The following is a 22,784-nucleotide window of genomic DNA, read 5'->3' on the forward strand; positions in this document are numbered from 1 at the left end:
TTTTTTTTTTTTTTTTTAGTGTTAGTACTGTTATTAAGGCAAGCAAATGAAACTGATGAGATTTAATTGAACAACATTTTAAATTATTTTACTACTCAAAAAACACTAAGTAAATGGACCTACGGATAAGTATGTTCTTATGGTGATCAAATACTTTATTATCTAAACTAGGAGACTTCAGATAGGAAAAAAGGACCTATTAATAATTATTCTGGGACAATAAGTATAAACAGACTCTGTCTCAGGCAAACTGGTACGTGAAGTCACCTGCTTAGACCATAGTTATGATTCTTTTCAGGGCCTTTACTTGGCCCATCAGCCCCTACGTCAGGGTGCTCATTAGTCTGGGGAAGGAGGAGAGTCAAAGAAGAAACTCTCTGGGTTGTACTTTAACAGTCCTCAGGAGACTGAGTTTACATTGCTTTCTGCTTAGATAAACTCTGTTCATAAGAATTATCTGAAAAACCAATCCTATCTAGAACACAAACTCCAAATACCACAACTTGTCATATGAACTTTGGACGGAAGGAGCTACCTAAACAAGCTGGCCACAGAATTTTAAATCTAGCCTCATATGTGTGTCCTCCTTCAAGAGAATCTGCTGCCCTGGTGCCTGTGACTACATTGCATCTACTGAGTGCTTTTTGAAAGCTACACATTTCTTGTGGTGATGATACTTGTCTTACACACACTACTTCTCATTCACAAAGTATCACAACTTGAAGAGACTCTTTAGTCCAACTCCTTCATTTCAAGTCCAGAGATCTCAGGTGACTTCCCTTAGCCAAGGCCACACAGCTAGCTAACTGCAGAAGGAGAACAAAAACCCAGAACTCATGACCTTAGCATATTGTTCTTTCCATTATTTCACAGCTGCTTCCCTGAAAAATAGCCCTGCCAGCTCAAAGTGCACTATAGTAATTCCAAAAATAAAACATGACTTCAGACTTGTCAGGGTTATTAGCAGGAATTGAATATTTGCCCATTGTAGTCTATAGCATCCTTAATAATTAGACATATTTTTCAGTTCTTATTGGAGAAAATTAAAATTAAATTTATGTTGACACTTTAAATTCTCTACATTGGCCTGGTAATAAAGAGGCAAACATGTGTGGCAAAGACCAGAAGATACCTCAAGCCAAGATGAGGACGTCAAAAATGAAAAATTAATAGTTACTAATCTGCAGTCTGAAATTGATCAAACATGCAATCAAGATGCATTGATAATTACTAGTGATTGGAATGAGAAAGTTGGAAATGAAGAAAGATTGGTAATTGGAAAACATGGCCTTGGTGATAGAAACCATGCCAGATATCCCATGATAGAATTTTGCAAGACAAACGACCTCTTCATTGCAAATACCTTTTTTCAACAACATAAACCATGACTATACACATGAACCTCACCAGATGGAATACACAGGAATCAAACTGACTACATGTATGGAAAGAGACAATGGAGAGGCTCAATGTCATCAGTCACAACAAGGCCAGGCGCCAACTGTGGAACAGACCATCAATTTCCCGTATGAAAGTTCAAGTTGAAGATGAAGAAAATTAAAACAAGTCCATGAGAGCCAAAGTACGACCTTGAGTATATCCTACCTGAACTTAGAGACCGTTTCCAGAATAGATCTGACACATTAAACACTAATGATGGAAGACCAGACGAGTTGTGGGATGACACCAAAGACATCATACATGAAGAAAACAAAAGGTCATTAAAAAGACAGAAAAGAAAGAAAAGAACAAAATGGATGTCAGAAGAGGCTCTAAAACTTGCTCTTGAATGTAGAGCAGCTAAAGCAAATGGAAGAAACGATGAAATAAAAGAGCTAAACAGAAGATTTCAAAGGGCAGCTTGAGAAGACAAAGTAATATAATGAAATATACAAAGACCCGGAATTAGAAAACAAAAAAAGAAGAACACACTCGGCATTTCTCAAGCTGAAAGAACTGAAGAAAAAAATTCAAGCCTCGAATTGCAATATTGAAGGATTCTGTGGGCAAAATGTGGAACGACACATGAAGCATCAAAACAAGATAGGTCAGATAGTAACTCTATGTTTAATTGTTTGATGAACTGGCAGAATGTTTTCCAAAGTGGCTGCAGTGGAATGAGGATTCTAATTTCTCCCCACCCTCCCCAATACTTATTATAATCTAGGTATATACCCAAGAAAAATCAAAATGTATTTCCACACAGAAACCTATACATGAATGATCATTGCAGCATTATTCATAACAGACAAAAAGTGGAAACAACGCAGATGTTCATCAACTGATGAATGGATAAATACGATGTGGTATATCCATACAATGGAACGTTATTCAGCAATAAAAAGGAATGAAGTACTGACACGTGCTACAGCATGGATGTACCTTAAAAACATTATGCCAAGTAAAAAAAGCCAGTCACGAAAGGTCACATATTGCATGATTCCATTTCTGTAAAATGTCCAGAATAGGCAAATCTGTAGAGACAAAAAGTACATCAGTGGTTGCCGGAGGTTAAGGGAGGAGAAGATGGGGAGCCACAGCTAATATATACAGGGTTTCTTATCGGGATGATGAAAATGTGTTGAAATTAGTGGTGATGGTTGCCCAACTTTGTGAATATACTAAAACCCAGTGAATTGTACACTTTAAAAGGGTGGGTTTTATGGTATGTGAATTATATCTCAATAAAGCTATTACTTTAAAAAATGATCAACAAGTGGAGTGCTGAATAGGCATGACACTTCCAAAAGTTTAACACCTTATAATTATAATCCTGCTAAGTGCACAGAAAGCAAATACTTTAGGGTTGGAAAAACCACACACACACCTGACGTACCCCTTTTTCTGCCTGTGGCCATTGTTCGTCATTTCCAAGTGATTCACTTCGAGTAGCAAAATAGACCGTTTCCCCTTCCACTTGACCCCACCCCTTCACTCTGATCTCTTGTTCTACATAAGAAAGACCAGCTAAAAGAAGGGAAACACATTAAGAGTCACTGCTTCACTCATCCTGGGTTTGGTGAGGGCAGAGAGCACATACCTGAGGAAATGAAACCACGTAAGAGATAGTTATGGGTAAGCATCATTTGGCCAGAGAAGGGGTGCACGTTCACACTTTGGACAGAGCCTGCACGCTCAGCATTCTCAAAGCCAACTACAGACGACTCTGGGGACACGGATCTACCGGACAAAAACAAACAGTTCTACAGAGACTTAAATTGTAAGCAACTAAGTGTTCAGGAAAAGTCTCCACCAAATGCCAAGATGTAACTGTGCTCTGATATGTGTACAAAAGACAATAAAATTTAGCTTGGTGTAGATCTTGGCATAAAATGAAGTAGCTAGAGTGAACAAAATCTCTCTGCATTTTGTTAGAAATTATGATGTTTTTAAGCATTAAATACTATTGTAGCCTTTTTTTTTTTCCTAATGACATCTTAAAATAAATAGAACTAAAAGTTGTTTTAGTTATTAGAGAGACGCAATATAATGTACTGGTCAAACTCAAGGGTTTCAAACCCCAATACCACTTCTTTGTAACTGCAACTTTGGGCAAATTACTTAAGTTTTCTAAGTCTCAGTTTCCTCATTAATAGCAATGGTATTTGCATCATAGGATTATTGAGAAAATTGAAAAAGGCATAATACAAGTAAAATGCTTAGCCTGGTGCCCAGCATACAGTTGTTGTTGTTCGTTGCTGCCAAGTCAGTTCCGACTCATGGTGACCCCGTGTGTGCAGAGTAGAACCGTTGCATAGGATTTTCAAGATTGTGACCTTTTGGAAGATCTCTATGCTTTTCTTCCAAGGTTCCTCTGGGTGGGTTTGAACCACCAATCTTTCATCTAGTAGTCAAGTGCTTAACCATTTGTGCCACACAGAGACTCCTGGCATGTGGTAAATACTCAATAAATGAGTTCTCCTGAGTGGCAGTTCTCTTTCACCGGAGCCGGGAATATCACAGCCAGGTGAGTTGCTTCCTACCAGTATCTCTTTTGCTCCAGGAGATACAGTCTCTATCAAATCCTGCCCTTCATCTGGGGGGAACAATAAATTGTGCTCCACAAGAGCTTCCTTCTGTTCTACAAATCGCCTTCTCTTTCAAATCTCATCATTGCCCTCAGTGGCAGCCTCACTGTTCCTATATGACAGATTCAAAATCTTGAAGCTATCCCTGACTTTCTCTATATCCCCTATATCCAAAAAAAGTCTCTAATTCTTGCCAACTATTCCTTTGAATTTCTCTGTGCTCTAGTACTTTCATTATATTACTATTGCCGTCCCAGTAATCTGAGCCCACCATCTCTCATCGACCTCCTAACTGCATGCCTTCCTAAGGTAAATCAACCTGTTACATATGGGAGGAAAGTCAAATATCAATCTTGATTTAATGCTAAATTATTTGGCCTACTCAGTTTTATCTTTCAACATTTTCCAATATGTTATTTGCTTTATTTAATTTTTAAAAATTGTATTACTCAAGTAATAATGTATAATCCTTTACTTTTCATCAAACGAATTTTCTTACTGTCTGTCACAAATGTGAGCATTTGTCTGACCCTGGTTATTTTTATTTAAATTTTATTTTTTAAATTATCATACAGTAAATTGACTTTTTTTCTTTCCGTGCCCAGTCCTATAAATGTTAACACATTATAGTTTTTTGTAACTACTACCATAATTAAGATACAGAACAGTTCCATCACCCCAAAAAAACTCTCGTCACATGCTATCCTTTTATGATCACATCTTCCCCCACCCATAATCCTTGGCAACCTGACCTATCTTTTCTTTATGCTGATCTTACTACCTACAATGTCCATATACCCTTTCTCTTTCAAGTCTAATAGTAATCATCTTCCAAGATACCATGCAAATTCCACGTCTCTGTGAAACTTTCTCTGGTTATGCCCATTCACTGTCTGGTCTATCCAGCTATTCATCCATTCATTTCTTCATTCATGTATTCAAGAAACATTTATCAAGTACTTATTATGTCACAAACACAGTTTTAGATATTGGGGATACAACAATAGGTCATAACAGCCTCCTTTTATAAAGAAGTCCACAGAGGGTGGTGATGGGCGATTTTTTATCTAAATGCTATGTGCAGCAGGAACAGTACATGCATGAGGAACAGTGATAGCCCAGGAGAGGGAAGGTCAGTCCTGTCAGGACAGGCAGGGGGACATCAGAAAAGGCTTCAGAGAAGACAACGTTTACATTTTGTATTCAGAGAAAAAGGCCTGTCCTGCAAACGGAGCAGCATGTACGATGCAGAGGCAGATTTAGGTTTGGTCTTGTATTAGAAAAGAATGCACCATTACAAACAATGTTAGGTAAAACTGTAAATTTTCAAAGCTGATAAATGCCACAAGCATCTCACATTCCAGAAAGGTAACATATTACTTTGTTTTTATTATTATCATTATTATTGTTAGTGAATTAACTGCCTGAATCACCTCTATGATACTTCTTTCTTCTACGTTTTGGCCTCCACTGCTTTGATTGCCTCTTCATGTGACAATGATTTTATAATATCATTTTCTAGTGAGAAACTGGAAAGACAATTCAGTTTTTCCTCTTGGCATGAGTAAGAGAAATGTATTTTATGTTATTGATGGTCTTTGAAGTATTTTTTTGCTTTCACAGCTTTGTTATTGGACATATATGTGAAAACAAGGAGCCCTGACACATAAGCATCATACCAACCAATTCCCGTTGAGTCGATCACGACTCATGGCGACCCCATGTGTGTCAGGTTAGAACCGTGCTCTCTCCACAGGATTTTCGATGGCTGCTTTTCTGGAAGTAGATTACCAGACCTTTCTTCTGAGGCACATCTGGGTAGACTCAAACTGCCAACCTTCCGGTTATCTGCCTCTGTGAGAAGTGAGGCTGTTTAAAATAGCAGGGCATATTCAGGGAACTGCGAATTGTGTAGTATTGCTGGAGGAAGGTTGAGAAGTTTGAACTTGATTCTGCAGGCAATGGGAGGCCAAAAAAAAAAAGAAGGAAAAAAAAAAAAAAGGTTTTGAAGCATGTAAAAGAGATGATTAGGTTTGTCCTTGTGAAAAGGCACTCAGGTAGTGTTGCAGAATGTGTTGTTAGGTGCCGTTGAGTTTGTTCCGACTCATACCGACCCTATGTACAAAAGAATGAAATGCTGCTCAGTCCTGCGTTATCCTCACAATCTTTGTTTGGGCCCATTGTTGCAGCTACTGTGTCAATCAGTCTCATTGAGGGCATTCCTCTTTTTAGCTAACCCTCTATTTTAACAAACATGACGCTCTTCTCCAGGAACTGGTCCCTCCTGTTAATGTGTCTCACCGTCCTCTCTTCTACGGAGCATTCTGGCTGTACTTCTTCCGAGACAGATTCGTTCTTCTGGCAGTCCCTGGTGTACTCAATACTCTTGGCCGACACCGTAATTCAGATTCATCAATTCTTCAGTCTTCCTTATTCATTGTCCAGCTTTCACATGGGTTGGGGGAAAAATGTCCTGAGGTGATTGTAATCACCAAGAAATGACAAGGGCTGGAACAAAAGCAGTGGGGTTAGAGATGGAAATGTAATAACAATAATGATATTATGAACATCAATAAAAAACTCACACTTATTGAGCACTCCTGTGAGTCAAGCACTGTGCCAAGAGTTTTTAGGTGGCTTAATTTATTTACTTCTCACAGAGCCTCAGAAAACAGATGAGGAAATGGAGATTTTCAGAGATTAAGTAACTTGTACGAGATCAGCAAGTAACCTGCAACCCAAAGGTTCTGTTTCCGGAGGCATGGAAAATGATGGCAAATTAGATTTGGAGATGGAAGGAGATAAAATGATGGAAAAGAGGAAATTACGGTGGATGAGATACTATTGTCTGAATTAGGAAGTATTTTTCCCTTCTCTTTATTTCTATAGAAATAATTTACATTGTTCTCTAGACGTTTCACAAGTGAAAGGATTGTCTTTCCAAATGAACCACAAGCATTATTTATATCTTATTCATCTATGTATCATATAGTCAATCAACAATTACTAGGCATCTACTGTGAGCCAGATGCTGGGTAGGCACCAGGAAGACAAGGATGAATAAGACAAAATGACTTCTATGTCGTTAGAGATTTCTAGACCAATGGGAGCGACAGATAAATGATTTTGATGCACAGCGTTATAAATGCTGTGATCTGGGACAATTATAAATGAAGAGGTGAGAGCTCATCTATATTCACCTGAGGAGGTCATGAAAGGATTTCACAGGAGTGCTATTTGAGCTAGGGATTAGCATATAAGTAGGAGTTCATTAGACCAATAAACTGCAGAAAGGCCTTTCAGCCTGGAGAAACTACCATATGTAAGGCGTTTTGGTAAATGACGAGTAATTTAGGTGTAGCTGACACCTAGTGGTGTGTGGCTGGATGCTGAAAGAAAGTAATTCTGAAAATTAACATCAGCAACCAGCCTGTACTTAGTTGGCTAGACCAGAAAAACTGATGTATGAACCTGGGTATTGAAATGGGAGAAGGAAAATGTGGACGTCAATCCTATACATATAAAGATTGCAATTCCTTATATGCATGCCCTTTTGCAATGTGCCCTTTTCAACTACTAGTTTGTCAGTTTGTCATACTGTGGTGGCTTCCCGTTGCTGTGATGCTGGAAGCTATACCACCAGTATTTCAAATACCAGCAGGGTCACCCATGGTGGACAGGTTTCAGCAGAGCTTCCAGAGTAAGACAGGCTGGGAAGAAGGACCTGGTGATCTACTTCTGAAAAAACTGGCCAGTGAAAACCTTATGAATAGCAGTGGAACATTGTCTGATATAGTGCCAGATATGGGCATTCAAAATATGACTGGGGAGAGACTGCCTCCTCAAGTAGAGTTGACCTAAATGACATGGATGGAGTAAAGCATGCGGAACTTTCATTTGCTGATGTGGCACGACTCAAACTGAGAAGAAACAGCTGCAAAAATCCATTAATAGTCAGAAAGTGGAATGAATCTAGGAAAACTGGAAGTTATCAAAAATGAAATGGAATGCTTTAAGGTCGATATCCTAGGCATTAGTGCACTGAAATGAACTGGTATTGGCAATTTTGAATCAGAAAATCATATGATCAAATCCACCTGGCACTCCTTGGAAACTCTATGGGGCAGTTCAGCTCTGTACTATAGGGTCACTATGAGTTGGAATTGACTCAACGGCAATGGGTTTGTTTTTTTTGGCGGGGGGGTACTATGCTGGGAACGACAAATTGAAGAGGAACAGCATTGCATTCATCGTCAAAAAGAACATTTCAAGATCTAGCCTGAAATACAGCTCTGTGAGTGGTAGGATATCAATACACCTACAAAGAAGACCAGTTAATACGACTACTATTCAAATTTACACACCAACCTCTAATGCCAAAGATGAAGAAATTGAAGATTTTTACCAACTTCTGCAGTCTGAAATTGATCAAACATGCAATCAAGATGTATTGATAATTACAGGTGATTGGAATGCAAAAATTGGAAACAAAGAAGGATTAGTAGTTGGAAAATATGACCTTGGTCACAGAAAAGATGTGAGATATTGCATGAGAGAATTGTGCAAGACCAATGACTTATTCATTGCAAATACCTTTTGTCAACAACATAAACAGCAACTACACACGTGGATCTCACCAAATGGAATACATAGGAATCAAACTGACAACATCTGAGAAAAGAGGTGATAGAGAAGCTCAATATCATTAGTCAGAACAAGGCCAGGGGTTGACAGCGAAACAGACCATCAATTGTTCATATGCAAGTTCCAGTTGAAGCTGAAGAAAATTAAAACAAGTCTTTGAGAGCCCAAATATAACCTCGAGTCCCACCTGAATTTAGATACCATCTCGAGAATAATTTGATGCATTGAACACTAATGACCGAAGACCAGACAAGTTATGGGATGACATCAAGGACATCATACATGAAGAAAACAAAAGGTCATTAAAAAGACAGAAAAGAAAAATAAACCAAAATGGAAGTCAGAAGAAACTCTGAAACTTGCTCTCATATACTTTGGACATGATATTGGGGGTACAAGTCCCTGGAGAAGGACATTATGCTTGGTAAAGCAGATGGCCAGTGAAAAAGAGGAATACCCTCAATGAGAAGGATTGATACAGTGGCTGCAACAATCGGCTTAGACATAGCAAATATTGTGAGGATAGAGCAGGACCAGGCAGTGTTTTGTTCTGTTGTACATAGGGTGGCTATTTGGCACCTTACAACAACAACGTACGTACGCCCTTTTTTAACATCACTTTGCTGCTCTTCCTAACAAGAGGTGGAGTTTGTTTTTCTATCACTTGAATCTGGGCTTGGCAATGTATATAGTTTTGGCCAATGGGATATTAGCAAATGTCCCAAATGGCAGCTTGAAAAGTGCTTTCACGTTGGGTTTGCCGTCTCTTGCTGCTCTCTGGGATCTCTTCAACCACTGTGTGAAGAAGCCCAGGCTAGCCTTCTGGAGCATGAGAGACATCATACAGAAAGGTCAGCCATTCCTAAATCATCCAGAGATATGTGTGACACCATCCTAAATCATGCAGTCTCAGCTAAACTGGTCTTGATAAGCAGTGCCCATCAAATCCACAGAATTGTGAGGAATAATATATGTTTATTGTATTAAGCCACTCAATTTTGGCATGGTTTGCTACACAGCAAAAGTCAATTCATACACTACCCCCTACTTATTCTTTTCATCATTATCATAGTCAGGATTATGAATATCAAATAGCAATTATTCAATTGGATTCTTTCCTTAGACTCTGGGAGTGTAAACCAGTGTGTCTTCACAGTTCTAAGAAAATAATCTCCCAAACCTGGATGCCAAAATTCTTGCTACTTGATTCTAAGAACCCAGTTTTCTTGCAGTTTGTGGCTAGGGGCAAGGACTTTACTATAGACTACTTAGCAGCTTTCTTGTCTTTCTAACCACACCTTTTTTGTGGCTGCTGAGTTGGGTTTAGGGTCAGATGTGTAGTAACAGCAAAGGACCCTCATGTTCTAACTATGGAGAGGATCAGTCTTGGTCCTCTCTTCAATCTTTATTAGGAAATTGTAGAAATATATTGAGGGGCTGGTTTTTCTTCCAAAAGGGGGAAGACTTCAGTTTACTGTCAGTTCATAAGCCTGTATTGCACTACCTGCTCTACAAAAGAAAGTATCTTACCTATGATCCAACAGAGTAAAAGCTTAAAATTTTCTACTTTGTTTTCTACATAGTTAAGTTCATCCATTACTTTCATTGCTGCTGTTGTTGTTAGGTGCTATTGAGTTGATTCCGACTCATAGCGACCCCATGTACAACAGAACAAAACACTGTCATCGGAACAGAACAAGGGGTTAGTGTATTGTTTAAAGTCGGGAAAGGTGTGTGTCAGAGTTGTTACTTTCACGTGTTAATCTGAAATGGTTTGGGAGGTTGTTGAAAAGGGTCTCACAACATGTAACTGTGGAAACTAGGAACTCTGTATTAAAAAAAAATATGAAACATACCATTGTCTATCTGCTGTCTCCCCTCTCTGAGAAACAAGCAGCAATAAAAAAGAAAGATGGTAATTTTTGACAGTTAAAACTTTTCTGTAATAAAATTAAATTGAAGTTAAATTTAAAAAGATATTCCTTAAATTTGTTTGCTTTAAACACAGAGGATGAAGACAGTGAGGAGTATAGTAGGGATCTAATCTGCATATCTGCTTTAGGATTGTGAGACTTTAGGGCAGACCACCAGGAATTCAATTTGCATGAGAGCAAACAGTAGTCAGGGCCTGGGGCCTCAAAGTCTAGGCCTGAGACAGGAAGATGAAGGGTCTCCAGCAGTGAGAGGAAGCAGAGGTATATGTTTCATATTCACTCTCTCAGAATGGGTGCTCTCCCATTTACACATATCTCTAAACTTAACTAAAACATTACCTCTTCTAGAAGCCTTCCTGACCGCTGCTCCCTGCCAACTCATGAATAGAGTTTGTGGTTAATCTGCTCTTCTATTTTTGTACTCACCACCCTATGTAATAATGTACTTGCTCACACCTGCTTCTTCCATTAGACTGAGAATGGCGTCGGCTGCAGAGAATGAGGGGCTATGTCTCATTTGTGTAGCAAAGGGATTAGCATATAGTAGATATGAAAGAAATACCATGTTCATGCACCGGAACCTTAATTTTATTGTCAATTCTCCCCAAATTGTTCTATAGATGCAATATAATTCCAATCAATATCCCAGCAGACTTTTTTGTAGAAATTTACAAGCTCTTTCTAAAATTTATAAGGGAACACAAATGACCTGTAATAGCCAAAATATTTTGTAAAAGAAGAACAAAGAGGACTTACATTACATGATTTCAAGACTTACTGTAAAGCTACAATAATCAAGAAAGCATGACATTTATGTAAGAATACACATTTAAATCAATGGAAGAGTCTATAAATAAACTCAGTCATTTATCAATTGGCTTTCAATAAAGTACCAAGGTAATTCAGCAAAGAAGCAATAATTTTCAACAAATGGTGCTAGAACAATTGGATATCCATAAGCAAAGAAATGAACTTTGACCCTTACCCCACATACATACATAAAAGTTTATACTCAAAACATAAAACATAAAAAACATAAAAAGTTTATACTCAAAATAGATCATAAATATTAATGTAAGAGCTTAAACTATAAAACTTCTAGAAGAAAGCATAAGAGAAAATATTTGTGACTTTAAGATAGGCAGGTATCTCTTAGGACACAAAAGCACAAACCATAACAGAAAAAAAAATGATAAATTAAACTTCATTAAAATTAAAAACTGCTCTCTGAAAGATATTAAGTAAATCAAAAGGCAAGTCACAGACTTGGAGAATATGTATGCAAAACAGATATATTAAAGGACTTGTATCCAGGATATATAAAGAACTCTTACAACTCAATAATAAGAAGACAAACAATACAATTTTTAAGAATGGACAAAAAAAGGTTTGAATATACACTTCACCAAAGCAGATGTATAAACAACCAAAAAAAAAAAAAAAAAAAAGCCACAGGAAAAGATACTCAATATAGTCATTAGGGAAATGCAAGTTAATACCACAATGACATATCATTGCACACTCATTAGAATGGCTAAAATGTAAAAAGTCTGCCAAGTGTTGACAAGATTGTGGGGCAACTGTAATTCATATCTTGCTGGTCAGAATGCAAAATGGTATAGCCATTTGGGACAGTTTGGTAGTTTAATGGGAAGCCAAACATATGCTAACTATATGACCCTATAATCCCACCCCTAGGTATTTATCCGAGAGAAATGCAAACGTATGTTCACATAAAGACTTGTATACAAATGTTCATAGCAGCAGTGTTATAATAGCCATAATAGCCAAAAACTACAAATAATCCAAATGTCCATCAACAGGTTTACAAAAAAATAGAGGTACATTCATAAAATAAAAAGCAATAAAAAAGGAACAAACTACTGATACACATGAAACAAAATAGAATTTCAAAAGTATTATGTTAAGTAAAACATACATACACACACACACATGAGTATATACTGATTGATTCTATTTATATGAAATTCTAGAAAAGGCAAAACTACAGTAGATACCAGGGATTGGACTGAAGGAAGGGAATTGACTGTAAAAGGGCACCAGGGAACTTTTTGGGTTGATGAAAATAATCTATGTCATGACTGTGGTGGTAACTAAACTACTGTGTACTTTTTTCACTGTATATAAATTATACCTTATTAAGTGATAAAATTAATTTGAATGGTCTGGTGTGCAGTCTAGGCATTGGAGTTTTTAAAAGCTCCTCAGGCGAGTCCAGTGTGAGACTGTGGTAGGCAGATTTCTAAGAAGTTCCTCCCAAGAATGCTGCTCCGGGTATTCACACTCTGTGTACTTACCCCGTCTTTGAGCGTGGACTGGACCTAGTGAAATTCTTCTAACCAGTAGAAAATGGCAATAATAATGGATTGTTCATGCCTTTGATCTGTGGTGTTGGCAAAGAATGTTGAATATACCATAGACTACCAAAAGAACGAACAAATCTGTCTTGGAAGTACAGCCAGAATGTTCCTTAGAAGCAAGGATGGCGAGACTACACATCACATACTTTGGACGTGTTATCAGGAGGGATCAGTCCCTGGAGAAGGACATCATGCTTGGTAAAGTAGAGGGTCAGCAAAAAAGAGGAAGACCCTAGAGGAGATGGACTGACTGCAACAATGGGCTCAAGCATAACAATAATTGTGAGGATGGACTGGGCGGTGTTTCGTTCTGTTGTACATAGAGTTACTATGAGTTGGAACCGACTTGACAGCACCTAACAACAACAGTTCAATAAATAAGTTATAAAAGGTTGTAACTTCCTTCTGGCTGGTATGCTTGTCTTTCACTCTCTCCCTTGCTTGCTCATGAAGCAAGCTACCATATTGTGAGATGGTCTACAGAGAGGTCCATGTGGTAAGGAACTAAGGGAAGCCCCTAGCCAAAAGGTTGGAAAGAATTGAAACCTCAGTTCAACAACCCATTAGAATTGAATTCTGCCAATAATTCTGTGAAAGAGCTGGAAGGTGGATCCTTTGCAGTGGAATCTTGAGATGACTGCAGCCTAGTGAGAGACCCAGAGCAGAGGACCCAGCCAAGCCATGCCCAGATTCTTAGCCCACAAAAACTCGAGATAATAAATGTTTTCTTAAAGGGACTAAATTTTGGAGTAATCTGTTATGCAGCAATAAATAACCAAGATAATAGCCAAGGTTGATAACCACTGATTTAAGTGTAAATTAATAGCTGCAACGATGGACTTAAACGTGCTGGTGATTATGAGGATGACACAGGACATGGCAGTGTTTTGTTCTGTTGTACATAGATCTCCATGACTCAGAGTCGACTGAATGGCAACTAACAACAAAAAGTATAATTAGTGAGAAGAAACCTCTTCCTCATCTGTCTTAGTCATCTAGAGCTGCCATAACAGAAATACCACAAGTGGATGGTTTTAACGAAGAGAAGTTTATTTCCTTACAGTAAAGTAGGCTAAAAGTCCAAATTCAAGGTGTCAGCTCCAGGGGAAGGCTTTCTCTCTCTTGGCCTTCTCATCAGTGTTCCCCCAGACTAGGAGCTTCTTAGCGCAGGGACCCCGGTCCAAAGGACGCGCTCTGCTCCCGGCACTGCTTTCTTGATGGTATGAGGTCCCCCTGTCTCACTGCTCACTTCTGTCTTTTATATCTCAAGAGATTGCCTCAGGACACAATCCAGTCTTGTAGATCAGGTCCTGCCTTACTAACACAACTGCCACCCATCCTCCCCCATTAACATCATAGAGGCAGGTTTACAACATACAGGAAAATCACACAATACCAGGAATCATGGCCCAGCCAAACTGATACACACATTTTTTTGGGGGACATAATTCAAACCATGACATCATCCTATTCTACCATAACTAGGAGAACAATGAAAAAAAGGTAACTGCTATAAAGGAATTTGAGCCACGTAGAACCCACTGGAAGAAGGGAGGTTGGAGGGTCCCAGGCCTCAGTAACTAAGGCGGGTAGGTGAAGATTAGAGTGAAGGGCACTGCAATTGTTATCTAGGTCTTGATTTTTTTCCTAGAAGAAGCCTAGAGTAACAGGTTTCTCACAATTTAATTATTTTCACCAGATAGCTATGACAGCTGTCTTAACTTTTGTTTATGTAAAATCCACCTTAAAAAAAAACAAAGTAAACCAAATAGATTCGCATTCATTAATTGAACTCAAAGATTAATATTGTTCAACTGTGAACTAAATCAATTTGTATAAATCTAATGGCTTCTTTAAATCTGTATCTTTTTAACAATTAATTATTAAAAACAAAGCCCTGCAACATTAGCATGTTCCTCAAAGCTGGTGAGATGAAGATGTGATGTTCACCACTATAGAGGATGGGGACTTAGTGTAACAGAGCTAGGGATCCAGGAGTCACGGGAGTTCCTCAAAGAGCCTGGATTAGGAGCCTTCACTGCTCAGAACCCAGGACCTGGAGGGCCTCTGCCCCTGCTATGCGTATCAGTCATGAGCTAGGGATTCACAGTTATGGTCTGGGCTTTTAAAGAAGGGCCTAGAAAAAATAGGGTCTAAGAACGGTTATAAACAAATTAAAGAGATTGAATTAGGATCTATGATGGAAACTTTTAAAAGGCATTGGAGATAATTTTGCATGAAAAAGAAAAAGTTGCTAGGTGTCTTCAAATAAATTAAAAGTAATTACAAATAGTTAATTAACAGTTGTTCATTGCCTCTATATGAGATAGAAAGGAAAAGAAAAAAAAGAGTTTAAATTGAAAGAGTGAAGTTTGGTTACACTGAAAGTTGAATTTATTGACCACAAGGGTGTTTAAGCATAGACTAAAATCCAGGTTCCTAAAAACATTTCAAGTGAAGCTGTTGAAGCTGTGCTTTCCTGAGAGCAAAACATCTGGTGAGAGACTGAAAATTTCATCCAGCTGACTGTTCAAAGTCATGTGGATAAGACATCTGTATGATAACTGAATTTTTTAATAGATTAACTGAACTGAGTAAACGTTTACTGGCTTTTGGGAAATTCCACCTAAATAACAAAAAACAAGTCATGTTGTCTTACCTTGTTTTGGGGTAATTTATATAATTAGAATAACAATCTCCATTCAACAGTGGATCCATTCCTAATTATTTAAGCCTTTACAGTGATTTTATAGTAAGCTTTACATCAATTACAGGTACTCAGTGGCTTGACTCCCCAGTGAATCATGGCTTTCGACCACTTATAAACCAAGTTGCCCAAGAGTTTATAAATACCCTAAACAAACTGATAATTTTTCAGAACTAAGAATGAAAATATTGCGAATTCTCATCCTATTTAAAGCTTGGATCATCTTTAAAAAACAAAAAGTCATGTTGCCTTCTTGGATTCAAGCAAGAAAAGCCTTCACTGACTAATGTTTTAGGGCGTGTGAAAACTCAGATGAAAGTAAAGTTGGCGAACACTCATACATCCATAAGCTGTTTTCCCTGGAAGCTAGTCACCAAATGATATAAGGGAGTGGTTCTCCAATGTGCTTCCCAAACCAGCATCAGCATCACCTGGGAACTTCTTGGAACTGCAAATTCTTGTGCCTTACCCAAGACCTACTGAATCAGACACTCTGTGGGCTCAGCAATCTGTGGTTTAACCAACGCTGCAGGTGATTCTGATACACACTAACGTTTGACAACCTCTGGGTTAAAGGTATGATTTGTAATTTTTCCCAGCTGAACCCAACCTGGGTTTCAGTGTCTGGCTGCTTGTGTAGCTGGTGATCCAGATGGGTCTCCATTTGCATGAACTGAGTTGCACAGGAGTTTCAGGTTTTCTAAATGACGGAAAGGGACCATGAAGATGGGAATGTGACAAGATGTCTAGACATTAAGCATTATGCTGTGTATTCAATATATATTAATGGAAAAAATGGAAACTTTACACATAATAGAACCCACAAGTGTTTGTTGATTATTTCATTCAGCCTACTCCTTCTGCCTGGTCAACTGTCTTTGATTTTCAAAGGAAGAGGGAGGACCAAAACAGCTGAAAGGTGTATGGTCATTAAAACAAAACAAAACAAAAATCCCATAAGGAGATTTGAAGCCGAAGCAACTGATTCAGCGCCCATGTAGCAAAGCGGAACTCAGCACTGGGGAGATGGTGTTCTTCTCCACACCTACGAAAAAAAACCCATTGCCGTCGAGTCAATTCCTACTCATAGCAACACTATAGGACAGAGTGAACTGCCCCATACACCCACTAAAGACCACACTAAAACTTGGGCACTCGAAAGGCTTGGGGCAGCTCCCAGGGGAAGGGACTGTGCCTAGTGGGAAAGTGTTCTTATACAAAGCACTATTGTTGTTGTTGTTAGTTGCTGTCAAGTCAATTCCTGCTCATGGAGACCCCACTTATCAGAGGAGACCTGTGCTCCATAGTGTTTTCAAGACTGTGACCTTTCAGAAGCAGATAGCCAGGCCTATCTCTTGAGGCATCTCTGAGTGGGTTCTGACTGCCAACCTCTCATCTAGTAGTTGAGCGCTTACCCCTTTACGCCACCCAGGGACTCCCTATACAAAGCTCCACCCGTTGCCATTGAGTGGATTCTGACTTATAGCAACCCTACAGGGCACAGTAGAACTGCCCCATAGGTTTCCAAGTCTATAAATCTTTACCGAAGCAGATTGCCACATCTTTCTCTGTTGGAGCAGCTGGTGGGTTCGAACCCCTGACCTTTCAGTTAGCAGCCAAGTGCTTTAACCACTGCACCACCAGGGCTCCTTTATACGAAACACTAGCAGTACAATTAAGGTAAGATTACCTGGGAAATTTAGAGAGGGGCTGATGTACTGTAGCCATTTGATCTGAATATCAATATGACCTTATCTCTTTATCCACCAGTTGGTAAGGCCTGGGACAATCAGGTTGTGAGTAAAATATAAAATAACACTAAACTAAACCAAGGCAAGTAAAAACACCTATTACCTGAGTTCCCTTCAGGTGTTTCAGAAAGAGAAGTCTAAAGATTTGGTAAGCCTGGTCTAGGTGCTTTCAGATTCAAAGCAGTATAGTAATTGTCAGACTCAATAGCTAGCTATCTGTTGATACTGATGGCTTGGCAATTACGCACCCTTAGAAAAATCAATTCCTATAAAGTTTTTTAAATAGAGAAAGCTGCAGTATCTTCTATATGGTCAGTAGAACAGAGAACACTGAAGCTAAGAGGCTTAAGGTCTATCTTGAACCAGTGGTCAACATATATTTATTCCTTTTATAATGTGTAAGCCATTAATTCATTCCCTAAATATTTATCAAATGACCACTATGTGTCAGAATTGTGCTAGCCGCTGGAGTCAATCGAATCAGACAGGCTGTGGTCAGGCACTCTAGAGCTGTTCTGTCCAATACAGTAGCCACCAGCCATGTGTGGCTACTTAAATTCAATTCTTTGATCATACTGGCAACGTTTCAAGTGTTCAGGAGTCACATGTAGCTAGTGGCTACCATATTGGCCAGGACAGATGCAAGGATACAAGTAACAGAGGGGAATTTCTCATCATTTGTCCTGCCCAAGTGTTAGTGCTGGGGCTTTTCCTTTCCCACCTCCATCTCCCTCAGTGTTTCAAAGCCTTCCACCCTCTTTAGGAGCGGGTATTGTTATGAATGTTCTGTACCATGGGATTAGCAGGCGATATCTACAGGGAGCAAACTCCTTGGGCAGCGCAAATGGTTTACGGTAGACTACTAATAGAAAAGTTGATGGTTCAAACCTAGCCAGTGGGGCTGTGGAAGAAAGGTCTAGTGATCTGCTTCCAAGATTGCAGCCAAGAAAACCTTATTCTGCTCAGTTCTGCTCTATAACACATGGACTCACCATGAGTCAGAACTGACTCAGGGGAACACTTTTTGTTTTCGTTTTTGTTTTTGTTTTTTTTTTTTTTTTGGTCTGCGGGGAAAAATCTGAATAGATCTCAGGAAAATCTTGAGGCAGATACAGGCATCCTTTGGCTGGGTGGACCACATTGTCTTTCCCATTCCGTTTTTGTAGTATAAACTCTGACGTCTGCTGCCCTCAGACTTCCCCTTTCTGATTCTCAAAAATCTGTTTTGGAAGTTAAAAAACTAAACAAACTGGAACATTGGCAGTTTCTTGCTTTTCTCATGCTCCCACTTTTCTCCCTGAGGCAATGTGGATACCTCTGCCTGAATAAGGGGGGAGTCACTTACAAGGACAAGAGGAAAACAAAAGCACAAAGATTAATGTTTCAAGAAATTATCTTGCTACATCAAAATAGTAGAAAACATGGTTCTTGCCTCCAAGCAGCCTATATAACTGGGGAAACATGAAAAATGGGGAAATTCATGTAAAGTTAATAACCATAAAGAGTGAAGTAACAATATTAAACAGAAATGAAAGATGTGTCAACAGGCTATACATGATTAATAGCCCAGGGCTGGTATGGACCCTAAGTGTGGCTTCTCACAGAGAGGTGAGATCTGAGCTGTGTACATTTAGATGGATAGAGGGGAGGAGAGGTGGCATTTCAGGTGGGGAAACCAAATGAGCAGAAGCGTGGATGTGAAGTGCAGGTGTTGTTCAAGCTACAAAGAATGTTAAGAGTTTGACTGTCACGTAGGAAGAGGGGAACTAAGGCTGAAGAAGGAGGCTGAGGAAATATGGAAGATCTTAAACATCAGGCTGAAAGTTTGGTCATTATCCTAGAGTGAGGGGGGTGTTACTGAACGATTTGAACAGGGGAATGACATGGCTAATGTAGTTTTGTGACAATAAATCTGACATGTGAGCCCTAGAAGCAATAGGGGGTCATATGGATATACTGAAATTGAGGCAGGCTGGAGACAAGAGGGTGGTTAGGTGGCGAATCGGGAGCCTATGCGATGGCAGCTAACAACAGGCATGAAGTGATACAGCCTGGAAAAGGGTTGGTGGCAGTGGGACTGAAAAGGGAACAATGAGAGCAAGTAACATATTGAAGGACTTTGATTCTTTGGAGCTGAGGGAGAGAGAGAAGTCAAAAATACTATTAACTTGGACAAATTACTTAGCATCTATAAAATAGTGATAACAGCTCTCTGTTTTGTAGGTTTGCCGTGTGAATTAATAAAAGGACTTTTGTAAAACAGAACAAGTCTCCAGCATACAAATGCAATTTAAGTCAGGTGTTTGGAACTCAGAGGGCCTAGAGCCACCCTCGCCATTTCAGCAGTTAGGGCCCCAGAAAAGCAGATCCCCTTGGAAGGACAAGGCAAATGTCCCCTCCCTCCTATGGTCAGTGAGACATTGCACTTGCACACAGACACAATTCTGATCTGTTCTTGCTCACGCTGTCAGGCCAGAACCCACTGGAATATAATAGGACTTGTTGGGACATACTGCTCCATTTTCAATCACATGCTAGATTTCAGGTCTCTCTTAAAGATTTCTGAGGCCCCTCTTATAACATAAAGGACGGCAACTCAAAAGCCTAATGTGCTTTGCCTCTCTGTCTTTTATTGCCCCAAACCGCTAGCCTCATTCTATAAACCACTTCACCACCTGCTTTCCCGCTGTTTCTGATCGTTCCCAATAAACTGGTACTTACATTTTTACCTAGTCCACAAAACCTTATTTAACACATAATATTGCTGCATACGCCTTAGGTTTGCAAAGAAAACATAGAAAAGAGTGCTTCTACAATGCTAGCCATCATTTTTTAAAAAAGAAAACAAGAAAAAATGAGTAGGAAATTATTTTCTTCTGTTTGTGTTCGAACTAGTGCTTGAGGAAAAGCTGGTTAACTTAGTGGAGGATAAAGAGGTAGATGAAGATTTTTTGTAAAGATTGTGAAAGAAACCTGGGCACTTTCAAGGACTCTAGACATTAAAGGTTCTGATTCTCTATTATATTTAACTTCAAATTCACACACATATACACACATGCACACACACATGCATTTGTATACACACCCACATGTGAATGTACGTAGTTATAAGTGAAACACAGGAAGGGAAAGAGAGAATAATATGGTTAAAAGAAAAAAAAAAGATTTTTTTCTGAAATAGCTAGAAAAATGGAGAAAAGGGGAAGGAAATTGCCAAGAACTTGTGTATATAAATAGGGAATTAATTGCTCTGCAAATCATAAAAGCAGAGGGGAAAAAGAAACTATAAAGACATAAGTCTGTCACCAGGAGATGTTTTCAACCCAGCACAGTTTGGTGTTGGTGAGCTATTAAAAGGGAGCCAAATGCTGGGGCAGTGTAGCTCTGTGTGGCAAAAGGAAAAACAGTGTCCAACTAACAATTGACTTTTCAGAGTCTCAGTTAGTAACATGGAGAGAGTCTCTATTATGGAAACTAAAGAAGCGGCAACATAAACCATAAATTGGATGATAAATAATTTGTTCCATTTTGATCAGAGATTCTATAGAAGAATCCTGATCAAAAGGGGGGAAAATACATAACACAATTTAAAATCTCATAGCCTCCAAACTTTTTGGAGACACTTAGGCTGGATGAACCCCTGAAACTATTGTTCTGAGATAATCTTTAAACCTTAAGCCAAAAATGTTCCCTGAAGTCTTCTTTAAACAAGCAATTGTTGTTGTTGTTGTTAGGTGCCGTCAAATAGGTTCCAACTCATTGTGATCCTATTACAACAGAACGAAACACTGCCAGGTCCTGTACCATCCTCACAATTGTTGCTATGCTTGAGCCTAGTTTTGCAGCCGCTGTATAAATCCATCTCGTTGAGGGTCTTCCTCTTTTTTGCTGACCCTATACTTTACCAAGCATGATGTCCTTTTCCAGGGACTGATCCCTCCTGAAAACATGTCCAAAGTATGTAAGACAAAGTCTCACCACCCTTGCTTCTAAGGAGCATTCTAGTTGTACTTCTTCCAAGACAGATTTGTTCGTTCTTTTGGCAGTCAATGGTATATTCAATATTCTTCACCAACACCACAATTCAAAGGCTTCAATTCTTCTTCGGTCTTCCTTATTCATCGTCCAGCTTTCGCATGCATATGATGCCATTGAAAATACCATGATTTGCGTCAGGCACACCTTAGTCTTCAGGGTGACATCGTTGCTTTTCAACAATGCGATATGCAAATAAACAATAGTTTAGCTTAATCAGTAAAGAACATCTGCCTTAAGCATTGTGCTCTTTTAAAGAACTACCTATATGGGATCAAATTGACAACAGGAAATGGAAAGGTTAGACAGAAAACTTAGGGGGCAGTGAATTTATGCTAATGGTGGAGGAACAATTGGGAAAAGAAGAGTGAGAATGGTTGCACAACTTGAAGAATATAATAAATGTCAATGAATTGTACATGTAGAAATTGCTGAATTCGTGTATGTTTTGTTGTGTATATTTTCAACAACAAAAAATAAAGTTGCTTTCCACTCTGTTCCAAGGGACCCGTTCCTCTGACAGCCCTGGCTGGCCCAAATGTGCCATGATGTACCCACTAGGGCACCACTCCCAGACATTTACTTATGGTTAGCCTCATCAAAATATTACTATCTGCTGTCCTTTAACTTCAAAACCCTGTTCTAAGTGATGGTTTGGTAAATTTACCCATTCAAATGTGAACAGAAATGTTAATGAGTTAATCTGCAGTAACATTTACATTGAAAGGTGATTTCTAGAAATAATCATTTTGGCTCCAAAAGTGTTTTGGCCACCCAAAAAACCAAACCAAACCCATTGCCGTCCATTCAATTCTGATTCATAGCTACCCTATAGGATAGAGTAGAATTGCCCCATAGGGTTTCCAAGGAGCAGCTAAGGGATTCAAACTGCCAAGCTCTTAACTACTGCGCCACCAGGGCTCCATTTTTTTTTTCTTTTTTTTGTTTATTGTACTTCAGGTGAAGGCTTACAGAACAAACAGTTTCTCATGAAACAGAAGTACACATGTTGTTTTATGACATTGGTTAACAACCCCACAACATATCAACCCTCTAACTTCTCAACCTTTTTTTTTTGGTGAAAATACACGTAGCCAAGGATACACCATTTCAAAAATTTCCGCATGCACAGTTCAGTGACATTGACTACGCTCTTCGAATTGTCCTGTTATTCTCACTTAAGATGAAGGCTTACGGAACAAAATAGTTTCTCATTTAACATTTACTACAAATGTTGCCCTATGACAATGGTTAACAATCTCACAACACATCAACAATATCCTTACTCAACCTTGGGTTCCCTA

This window comes from Trichechus manatus, unplaced genomic scaffold (assembly GCF_000243295.1).
Source record: "Trichechus manatus latirostris isolate Lorelei unplaced genomic scaffold, TriManLat1.0 scaffold00029, whole genome shotgun sequence".
Lineage (NCBI taxonomy): Eukaryota > Metazoa > Chordata > Mammalia > Sirenia > Trichechidae > Trichechus > Trichechus manatus.